Genomic DNA, 12,396 nt, shown 5'->3' on the forward strand with positions numbered 1-12,396 from the left:
TCCATTTTCTATTCAGGAAAATCAAACAAGGTGTTAGAAATTGCTAGGAAAGGAATTGAAAGAAACATCCCCAATATTGTTATACCATTGTGTAAACTTGAATATTGTAAGGAGTACTGGTCATCCATTTGAATAGAATACAAGAAAAACAGAAAAGGTTCAAAAAGGGTAACAAGTCCTATCAGAGCTACAGAAATAGTATTCAATGAGAGATTAAAAGTGAGAGAAATATCCTCAGAAACCAACATTCAAATATTACAATCTTTCAAGTATGTACTACATTTCAGACACTCAAGGTGAAATCCCATATTCCAAGATTAATATAATATGAAAAATATAATATGATTAATATAATATGATCCCAGCTGGAAAGCATCCTGGCCCATACAGAGTACCACTGAGAGCCCTGTGTGTGTAGATAGTGTTTCAGAAGCAGAACATGAGCTCGGAATTTCCAAGTACAACTTCATAAGTGAGCAAGAGTTGACCTTATCACACCAATTCCTTCTTTCCCCTTGCCTTCCCCTTTTCCTTTCCTTTGCTCCTCCTTCCCAGCTCCCCCTTCCCATCCTCTCCTGTCCTTTTCTCTCCTTCTCATTCCTCAGTCTTACTCAACAAAAGCTTGCTAATAACAATTATTTTCCTCTAAATTAAAGCATACATTAAGGTAATGATAATGTTTGCTTACTGAACCATTCTAATGGAACCCCTATATTAGATTACTCTTAGATTGCTGCTGAAAAAGACCTGCAGCTGTATGAACTGATGTCTTCTTGGACACAGTCAGTGGTCTCACTGGCAGACCAGTTTGCCATCTGTTCAGCTGCCACTTTACTCTTTCAAGATCCTAATCACCACCAAAAAAAAAAAAAAAAAAACAAAAACAAAAAAAAAAAACCAAAACCAAAAACATTACAGAGTGATAATGATTTTTCTGCTAGGATACAACATTTGGAATCTGTATTGATTGTTTTCAGTTGTCATCAGTACTGTGTTACTGATTGTGCACCCCTAAACCCAGAAGTCTGTGCTACCTGAAGGAATAATTTATAAAAATGCTACCTTTTGTACAGGAGCAGAGTAACAACAGTTATGTTTGCTATACTACTCCTCTTCAACAAATGAGAAACCAATTTTGGGGAAAACCAATATTATTTAAAAGTAAAGTTCCAAACCCAGATGTCTTGTATCCCAGTCATCTTCTAAGAGGTTATTTTGGTCTTTTTCTTACTGAAATTGTTTCTTTACTATGATAATATTCTTTCACGGGCTCAGAGCTGTCAGGATTCAAAAGAATTAGTAGTACCAAAGCCAGTATAACCTGATGGACTCTTGATGTTTTTCACTGTTTTCTTCCAAAGTATGCCTAGCAGGAAGATGTGTTTTACTTTATGCATGATTACAGTTCACATATAAAAATGAAATGGAGCTTGCCAACTAACCAAGTTTTGCAAAGTTGCACATTTTATTTTTAATATTTCTCTTCCCTATCAAGTATAATTCAGCATCAGTATACTTTACAATTGTGTGTCAGCACTATCTTTATTGTGCTCTTTCGGCAGAGAAATGACAAGGATTTATCTCAGTCTGGTGATGTTAACACAGCTCATCACTTTCACAAATGCCTGGCTTTCTCCTAGAAATGCCAGTAGGATGCCAGCTGGACTATTAGTGCTATAAAACTGCCACTTCTTCCCTGAGTGATGATGGTGACTGTAAAAATCACTGACCTGCCTTTAAGCAAGCTTGGTGAACTCATTTCAGTGGAGACCATTGGTGGCCTGTTGCAAAGTCAGCAGGAAATACTCAGTAGATCCTCACTTCACAGAATGCTCTGTGCTGTGGGCAATTTTAACACTTACTCAGCATTAATAGGCTTAGTGGTGGCCTACTAATCCTTAGTAGGATTCATAAGAGAAAAATCTTTTTTTCTATCCATCAGTCTGTCCATTTAGTGCAGAAACATCAGACAAGGAGTTTTGCTTCCCAATGATCCACTACCAAACAGCAGGTAGAAAAGTTTTTTCTTTCTCCCACTACTCTAAATAGGCTTTTAAGTCTTTGTAGTTGAATATTCTGTATCAGAACTGCCAGCATGAGCTGCTCAAAAGTTGACCAGAATCAACTGTACTCACATTTTGACAGCTAACCTGATGTAGAGGATAAAAGGGAAACTAGTAGTGATACAACTCAAGTTCTTTGCACATGACATGCCCTTAGCAACTGGGAAAATACTGTCCTGGAGGATGCCCTTTAAGGTGCCCATTTCATTAGAGATCTGTCAAGTGCTTTCAGCACTTTCATTCATGATATTGATCTGTAATTAAACTCAGTTAACATCAGGATTGGTCAATGCAAGTGCAGGGTTTTGCATAATGAGAAATCACACAAGATGAATAAACACAGGCTGGGAATCAGGACAGTCTAAAGGACCTGATTTGAATAGTGAGTCCCACACAATGTGTGGGTTTGAGAACATGATATCTTTGCAAACAGAATAGATATTTTTGTGGGACAGGTGAGCAGAGGTGTGGAACACCTGAACTTGGTTGTGCTCTGTCTGCTTGGTTTTGTTAAGCCAAGATATGCGCTTTTTGAGAACAGATATGTGAACAGTTTTCAAGTGTAAAAACTTGAAAGACACAAAAAACATTTTCTGGAAATAAAGGTCTAGATCAGATGTTACTAAAAGGTTTGTAAGGGTAAAAGTGTTGAACTTCTGGAGAAGGTTGTTCAGGGGTATGAAATATCTTTCTACTAGACAGTAACTCTCAGGCTGATTGAGGAGTATTTGTCCTGCATTTAGTGCTTACAGGGGAAGGGGGAATGAAGGACAACACCAAATCCCTCGAGAAGCCTTCCTGCCCTCTGGCTGTAAGATTTTAAATGCATTAAAATTCATGGAATTCCTAATATTTATTTGCAAAGATAGTAAAACCACTTCATCACAGTAAGAGGGAATGTACAGTACTAGAGTAGTTTATGACAACATGAAAATGAAATTATAGGAAAGGAGAGAAATTCAGTCCTTTGTCTTCCACCAGCTGCTATTTATTTTAATGTGCATCTGACAAAATAATATAAACTTTCAGAATGCCAGATTTGTGAATATGTAACAGCAGCTATAACCCGAAACTTTGCTGACTCTGTCACATTTGGCATTTGTTTTCACTTAGAGAATGTTTTATGGCATGTTTATTATACTCTGGGATGCATATACCAGTGTTTCTGTTGCATTAGAAAACACATAACATCCTTTTATTTTCAAATATATCCAACTTCAGAAGATAGACCAGTGAAAAAAATTGGTTTAATCTGGAGTTGAACAATCATGTATGCTGGTAAAAGTATAATTCAAAGACATTTTACTAAAAAAGCCCCATACATATATCTGTTTTTTTATACTCCTTTGCTCTGTGTTCTAATGATGATGCTGACTCTGCAGGGAAGACATCTAGATGGCTCCACTTTAGGCCATAATCTGGTGTAAAGGTGAAATAAGGAAAAAAAATGGCATTTTTATCCTTCCCTCAGCCATATGTGTCTAGAACTTGCAAGTTTTCAAGCATCATTGCTTCCACAGACCCACAGTCTTTCATCAGAAAGGATACAGGGGGTAGAAATTGGAAGTCTCTCAACAAGCTCATCCACTTGAGTTGTAAGCATTTGGAAAATCTGAATGTTTTGAGCTATACAAGAAAGCATCTTATTTTTGTTAGTTCTGTTCAAAATGCTGACAAGGAATAGTATTTAAAACACAACTGCCCATCTTGTTTGTATTATGTAGGAGTCAGGGTGTGTTTTTATATGTCATACTGCATATCACAAAGCTATGGTCAGAAGATATAAATGCTGGATCTTGCATGTCTCAGAGATCTGGGCATGGATAAACTGATCAATTCTTTTAGATAGGAACTTTTTTCTCTAGTCCATTCCTTTCCATGCTGTATTTCTGCCCACCAGCTGCCTTATGCTATATCTGACACCTTCAAAGCCTTTCCCATCATTTACACAGTTTTTTCTTCTGTCACTTTTGGGTATGACATGCCTTAAATATCCTGTAAAAGGTTCCTGAAAATGGAGTTTATGGATCTCTGCAAATAGTTCCATACCCATTTTTGAAGGAGTGATAATTCCAAGTGCTGCAGGCTTGGAGGAGGCACTCCCACACACAGTTTCCTACACCTTGTTTCCATGTGAAGCATGGAGATCCATGTGAACCCCCCTTTAGAGAACATTTCTGACAGCGTGTGAGAGGCTGAACCAGCCCAGTGCCTTCCCTTTCGTGGTGGAGCCTGATGTAAGGAGGAATGATGCTTTGAGGGGATGCTCAGGGAAGCATTGGATGTACCCACACTGAAGCTGTGATGGTTCTCCCAAAAGGCTGCAAGTGCCAGTGGGAAAGGCAGCATCACAAGAGGCAGAGCCTGTAGCACCAGGCTAGAAAAACCTCTGTGGACAAATCACTAGAAAGGGCCACATATACACTAGAGAATGGATGTACTTACTCCATATCTAATTATTTATTCTTTCCTTACCTATTCCCTGATCTTACAATCATTTATGCTGACCTTGTAATGTCAAATTTTGGTCTAGTGCTATCATTACCCCAACTCCAACAGAACATTTTTAAAAATTTGTTTTGTTGGGGGCAGGAATGAAATTTTTATCAAGAAAAAGGAATTTTGTTGTTGGGTTGTTTTTGGTTTGGTTCTTAACTTATTTCTCTACTTATTCTAGGTAGATATAAAAATCAGGCAGAAATAACCAGGTTTGTTTCTGTTTTTTTCCAGTAGCCACCAATTTTATACAATTTATAAAGGAATGTCTGCAATCCACAAGCTACAAAAAAAGGAACTTATCTTCCTTTTCTGTGTGAGAAGAGAAATAAATGTTTATGAATGCCAACAACTCACTAAGCCAAGTTCCCTTTGCTTGCCCTAACTTCTTCAGGTGCAACACAGTCCTGAGTACACCTCTCCCAAGGAAAAAAGTGTGTATACCTGAGTTTCAGCCTTATGGGTTAAATTCAATTTGCCTAACTTAGCTGTTTCTATGTCCAATTTGTCATTCTGTGTTGAAAAAAATGGTAATATGTTGTAGAGTGGGATTTAAAATCAGGAGGGTGTTAAGGGTCCTGCTGAGAGGAGAATTAAAGACTTACAGATGTCTCAGGGTTGAAATGGTTTTGTGTTGTTTTTTTTCTGACTGCACCTGTGCCATGGCAAGTGCATAAGAATTTGAGGGAAAGCATCTGGAGGAGAACATTTTCAGGCTATTTTTGGCATAATTCCTATATTTTTAAAAGATGTCAATTAGATGAGAGCTTTGAAAACACTTTGTATTTATATTCTTTGTTGGGTCCATAGGATTTGACAAGCAGATCCAAGTACATCAATTAGACTTATTTAAATATAAATAGCTACATGTCAAAGGCATACCCACATGTCCTTAATGATTCCTTTCTTTATGTCAGTAGAAATTTTCAGGAAAGTGGGAGGGGATCCCTCAGTAAAGTGTGGAAAAGTCAGCCCTCTCCCCAGGAGAAAGGGTAATTGTGGTTAGGTGCTGAAAGACTGTTGATGCCTGAGAGATTTATCATCTGATTTCACTGTGAGGAGTGCAGCTAACAATCCAGAGGAAAGCAAAGCTTGAGTTCTCACTCACATGTGCTAGCCTGGTGAAAAGTAGCATTAATGTGAGTGGGAGCTTACATACCTGCAAAAATGGACCTAGGGGAATAGCCAAGCTCCATTTTCACAGAAAACATTACTCTGACATTTTATTTTTTTAAATTCACTCCCCAGATTGAGAGAAAGTATTGATATTTAGAGTAGAAAAAGTTGTGGTTAATTTAATTCATGAGGTAAAAAGGATGGTGAGTAACACTTGCATCATAACTTGCATTTTCCTAACTTTCTTCTCCAAACTTTGATGGCTCTGGTGTAAAAATTTTCACATAATTATGGAAATACATATGTGTGTGTGCATATAATATGTGTGTATATATTTGTATGACATATAGTGTGTGGTGTGTATAAGTTTTTGCATAAATATATATATATGTATATACATATTTCAAAATGTTATTTTTTGTCATTGATTGAAAACATCAATGGTAGCTCTGACTTCCTTTCCTGCAGGAATGGCCTCAATGACTTTTCCCAGTCTGCAGTAACTTTTGGGATTTCCCCAACCCACGTGCAGCACCTGGCACTTGGATTTGTTGAATTTCCAAAACTTAGTGTTGGGACAATGCTATCAGTCACTGGTGCAATTATTGGAGCTGCCCTGTGCAAGGGCAGGAGTTGGACTTTGATGGTCCTTGTAAGAGTGTCTAATGGACTTCTCTATCTAAAACCAAACTGTGAATGCAACCCAAATTATAGCAGGCATATACACCTTTAATCTTCTCATGCACACTGGTTCTAGAAAATACACAGCAAATAAAGGAGGTCAGGATAAAACATGAATTATCAATGACAAGAGTGGCACCATGAGCTCCTTGTTTAATTTATGGGAACGTGTTCACTGTGTTAGTCAAATTGCTGATAAAAGCCCTTTAGCAGTGGAAAAAAAAAATAAAATCCTGCATCTAAGAGGATTATAGTGCTCCTTAAGTCCACAATAGAACTTGGATGATTTTAGCATCAATAGCAGTTATGCTTTAAGGGCAATGTACAAAGCCATGAATTTTGTATTTAAAGCATCACTTCACCTTGAGGCATTAGGGCAGTTAATTCCCATTTCAATAACAAAAATTTACAATAAAACCAGTCCTCAGATAAAATATCCTTCCTGTGGACTTAAATTCCTACATTTCACAGTGACATAAAATAATTAGCTGTATGGCCCCTTGTGTGGTTTTATGGCTTCTGCCTTCTGTATTTGTTGCTATTAACTCATTATGTAGCCCCAGCTGAGCAAAATGCTCACGTGCATGCTTAAATTTCAGTTTGCTCACTGAATATATAAATGTAAATGCTTTGTAGAGCCAAGCCCCATTGAATTCTAAGATGACCCAAAACAGATGTTTCTGTTCACTCTCCACTTCCACAGGACAATACATCTCTTCAGTGTTCACTCATTTTGAACTTAGCCACCTATCTGCTAACAAAGGAGGCGTTTATTTTTAAGCCAGTGAATCCTCTTTTCCCAGGATTGCCTATTTTAAACAACAAAGTATTTAATCCCCCTTATTATTAATCTGTACAGTACTGGTTCTGGGGTAGCTCACACTGAGAAATAGATTACTTGGAGAGTATGTTTCCTACAGCTATTTAGAGCTTTACATGCTTTGGAGGTGTGGTTGTTTTTTTTCTCCTTTTTTCCTTGTTTTGCCTGAGGACAGAATCCACAGAGATAGGAGAAGAGAAAGCTCATCACAACTGACATTTCAGTCACTGCTTAGTTTGACAGCAAGGTCTAGTAGAGGTTTATTCATACCAATAAATGGAGGCCATATCTGATTTTCTTTCTTTTAGAAATGTGACAAAGAGGACTGTCTTACTTGGCTGGCTCATGATGGAAGAATGATCTTTTTCTGGCTTTTTCCTCTACTGCAGCTTTTGCATGGAAAGTCTAGATGCCTTCTGTTCATTTCAAGAAGAGGTAGTAGACTAAATGTTCAAAGATTGGCAGACTTCCCTCAGATAATTATGAATATTTTACTTGTGTCTGGTTTTGGTAGTACTGTCAAACACTTGATCATGTCAAAACAAGCACTTATAGCTGATACTTAAAAATGCTGGTGGCAACAAACACTGCTGCTCATAAATAGCCTTGTCTTCACTGTGCAGTTCTGAAGTAGTGAAGTAAACATAGTTATATGAGTGTTAGACACAAATACAGATCCAGGAATAAAGTATCAGCTATGACAAAAAAAGCACTTTGTGCCCTATTTCTATATTGCTTGTTTAGAGCAAGCTACATAAATGATGTTTACAGCATCCCCTATTTTGGTGCACAGGATATAGTGATACTATTTTCCATCTTAATAAATAGCTGGAGAAGCTTTTGTAACAAAACTTACAAACAGGACCCCTGATTTCTAAGATGTTATGATATACATGCACCATGTATTATTCATAACCTTTCAAGATGTTCACAGCTTAAAATGAGAGCAGTTAAAATATGAAGGAAATTCTTTATGAAAAAAAGCTTCATTAAGTAAGGAGGAGAGACTAGGGTAAATGTGAAAAAAGAAAACAGAGGGAAATTGAAAAGTGTCAGGTTAGATCTTCATTATTGAAGTTTCCCTTCTTAATCGCTAACTTTGGCCCAGCTCTCTTTCCTTAGATATATATATAAAAACCCAGTTTGCCCATGGATGATGGGAATATGATGGACTGACTGCACATGTGCCTCTGCAGTTGTCTCACAGTCACTATGCACAAACACCCTTCAGGTGTTTCCTGGCACTTCTGCCTTCTGAGTAGGTGAAGTGCCCCCAGTATTCCCTTGGTTCATAAGTCATGCCCAGATAAATCCAGAGAGAGCTGAGCCAGGGGCTGCACTAGGTCAAACTTTTGGCTCTGGAGCACAGGAAGGGGCAGGCTGTCCCCTTGGGCAGGGTGCTGCTCAGGGCTCTTCTCCAAATGAAGCTGTTTGATGGCTAAAAATTATTTAAATATTTTTAATCCCTGCCCAGAGGCAGGTAGCTGCTGTCTTCCTTTGTCTGGGCTGGAAAGCTCCAGAGCTTGGCCTGACAGAATCCCATGGACCCAGCTGTGGTTGCCATCTGGCTGCTCCCTCCAGGAACAGCTGACTGAACCAGTTGACTTGGACAGGGATGAGGTCTGGACTGACAACCACAATGCCTAAATTGGGTAACCAGAACCTGTTACCTAAAATCATTTCCTATGACCTGCTGTCCTGTCATTATCTCCCCTACCACTGTACAGCAGTGTTCATGTGTTTGGAAGGTTTACCTGCCTGCTGCAAGGACAGACCCACTCTCTTCTCTTTAGGGAAAGGACAGACTTGTTCTCCTTAGGGGAAGTCAAGCTTCCTCTAAGTCGTACCTTTTCTCTGGGTCCTTGTGTCCACACATTTGCCTGCATCCAGTTTAAAGGCTTTCTCTCTCCTTGCAGAGTACCTGTCACAGCAGGTATTTGGAATCCTTTTCTTGAATCTCCAACCTAACAACTCCACAGTTACAGCAAAAGCTCTTTGCATCTCTTTTTACTAACCCCTCCACATCCATATTGTAAGGTCCCCTTGTCTGGTTTACAGCCTCTCCAGACTCTCACCAGTGCTGTTGAAATTTTCTATGCTCTGCTGAGAGCTCCCCAGTTTCATCTTTTCCAAAACATGGAATAGCAGTGCACCCATCACTTGGGGTGTGATGTATCTGCTGCCTTGTCAGCTGTGGGTGCAGCTTTTGAGGTAAACTGATCAGTGTGTCACTTGGGCTCCTTCTGAGGACACTGCTACCACGCCAGCCTCCTCACTGAGCACCCCCTGGCTTCTCCCACACTCTGTGGCCTGTCACATCTAAGGTACAAGCTCAGCATGCTGCCCTCCTGATCTAAGCAGTTTTGTGTCAGATTGACTCGAAATAAGTGTTGGGTATGTGTGAGATGCACATGGCTGCAGGGCAAATCCAGACCAGAGCTAATTGTGCCACTGTTATGCTCAGTGCTGGAGATTAGACAGGCTTGCCTGTCACTGCCTCCAGCTGAGTTCTGAAAAACTAAAACATTTCTGCTACTTCCCAAGATGAAAGCAGGGGAGAAACACAATTTCCTCATTAAAAACCCCTCAACAACCAAGTCCCCAGCTTTCTTTGATTTAAATATAGTGGTTTCCCAACCTCTATATTGCTAAATTTGGCAGGAGATGATCTTTGTTCCAGAGAAAACAATTGAGTTTATAGCAAAGAAGTTTTTCCTAGCCATTATAAGTACAGTCTCATCCCAATGGGCCAGTATTTCTTGTGTCATTTTAAAATGTGGTTTAGATCTTCCAAGTGTTTTAAATTTATGTTATATATACCCTGTATGTTCACATTTAGACAGAGATTTACAAGCTTAGCTATTCTAGAATATTATTTGAATCTATTTTTTCTCATCACTGTCTGATACTCTTCTGCCAGCTGGATATCCAGGGAAGCATTTCCACCTGACTACTGAAAATACAGTGTAGCAATTGCTTCAAATTGTCCAGTAGCTTTAAAATAACAAATAGCATTATTTTAATGTTAAAATGTCTTACTGCTTTTTCACCTGCAGAAGTGTAATAGGTTACATGAACCTGACTTATATTTTGCTGGAGGTCTTCCAGTACCTATAAGCAGACAATTTTTAAAGGTAACACCTTTAAAGGTAGGCTGCAAAACTGCAAAAGGCAATGAAACCAAGAGTGTGAGGACAAATGTGGTACATGATTTCAAAACTTCCCTTCCTATGGAAATGACCTAAAGATGTGGAAGTTGAAGGATACATGCCAAAATCACATCCACAGCCACTCTACTTTTAGACATATTTCCTTTCTTCATTTATGGTCTCTGTTGTGGCTGTGCAGATTATTGCAAATTCTTCAAGATAGGTATCTAAACACAGAACAAAAACGTGTTGCCTGATCCTTCTGTCTTTGTTGGAGATCTTCAGCTGTGGATGCCATGGCTAACTGGGGCTTTGCATTCCTTGGTTAATATTTAATTTGTAGCACAGCTGCAGCTCACATGGGATCCTGGATTCATCAGTCAGACAAATTTCTCATTAGTCATGAAAAATTTAGTACAAATAAGCAATACAGGATTTGACAATTATCTATTATTAATCCTTTTTTCAAGCTAAAGTAATTATAAAATAAACAGGTTGCAACCTTAGTAAAAAAGTAGTCCCAAGTCTTGGCAGAAAGGATAGACTTTATTTATTTTTTATTTTTATATTTTTATTTTTTATATATATAGTGACTGTATAAGGTACATATGAAGGCAAAGTAATATGGTTACAGTTTCTTTTTAGTTCTTTATGACTCAGCTTCTAAAGTGTTTGATTCTATCTGGAGTTTCAGTGGAAATGTTCCTGCCAATGAAACACACACTAGCTTCATCTGCCCAAAACTAATAAATATTTTTTCTTGATTTTCTGCGAAAAAGCAATAACAAAACAAAGTCTGTCCTTTCTGAGAAGACTTGGGGCTACTTTTTTACTAGGGTTGCAACCTATGTCTGTGTTTAGCTCCCAATCTGATGCATAAACAAAGACATTATGCAAAAAGACCCACACTACAAAGTAGAAAAAGCTCTGACTATTTCCTTAGCATGTGCAAGGTATGTGTCAAATGATATTTGGCTGTGGTGGTTGGTGACTTCCACTTTTAACTGTTCTATTCATTTACCTGCAACAGTTTAAACCTACTGATTTAAAACTTTTTTTATTATTATTTGATTAATTAAAGTTTGGATTTATTCCATAACACAGGGCTGATTTTTTGTTTTTTTATGTTTGTAGTTTTACATGGGCTTAATTCCCCTAGGTGCATTCAAGAGGCAAGAAGACCTTAAAGTGGACATAAATTAGATTTGGCTGAGTACAAGGCTCCATCAATATGGTTTAAACATTTGAATAGTTCCTGAAGTTCTGCTGGCACATCTGGGTTTGCTAAACACATGCTGGGGTAAGGCTGAGGAATCAACTATAACCTCAGGAGAGCAGTGTGCTGAGTCTCCATCTAGAGTCAGTGGAGACAGTCTCCAAAATTAACCTCCTTGCAGTGTTTGTTTTTAATTTTTAGGAAATGAGCTTGTTCCTCACTGTTACCACCAATGCACTTAGCAGCCCAAACACAGGAAGAGCATTCTGTAGCTGTCTACAGAAAAATGTATTCACACCAAGGCTTAAAAATAAAAGTTGGCTGCTGTTTTAATGTTGAAGCTTTATTTTAGAGCTCTAGACTCCCAAAGGGCATGATGCTTCAATCCAGTACAGGTTAAAGGAGAATAAATTTTGAAGCACAGATTATAAATACTTCCACAGCAGATTTGCCCACACACTGTAACTACTGGCAAATTCATGGTAACAAGACAGACTCTTGTACCATGACTTTGAAACTGCTCATTTACATCTGCTTTTCCTGTATAGCCAATTCTACTCCATTTCCCCAAAAAACCCAATGAACCACAATGAATCAGCGTTCAGCCCACTTCTTTAAGAGCACAAAAACCTTTCTTCTTGTTATCAGGAGTGAAGCCCTTTTACAAAAATGGTTGAGTACCTGGAAGAAATAGTCTAGAAGGAGAGAATCCTACCACTTAAAACTTCATCAAGTGATTCTTCAAGGCTTCTCTAGTGTCCCACTCCAAGTATGTCCATGGCCAACACTATGCAAGGCCAGCTGAGGCTTTATCTAGTGTTGAAAGAATCCAAGGACAGAGATGCTAAGCACAGT

General features: G+C 38.5%; 1 protein-coding gene across 2 annotated transcripts in view; it reads left to right on the top strand.

Moving 5' to 3' along the window:
• LOC130256642 (opsin-3-like) overlaps nucleotides 1-12,396 on the top strand; it is a 79,955-nt gene that overhangs the window by 40,438 nt on the left and 27,121 nt on the right. The window lies entirely within an intron of this gene.

Source organism: Oenanthe melanoleuca, chromosome 1 (assembly GCF_029582105.1).
Source record: "Oenanthe melanoleuca isolate GR-GAL-2019-014 chromosome 1, OMel1.0, whole genome shotgun sequence".
Classification (NCBI taxonomy): domain Eukaryota; kingdom Metazoa; phylum Chordata; class Aves; order Passeriformes; family Muscicapidae; genus Oenanthe; species Oenanthe melanoleuca.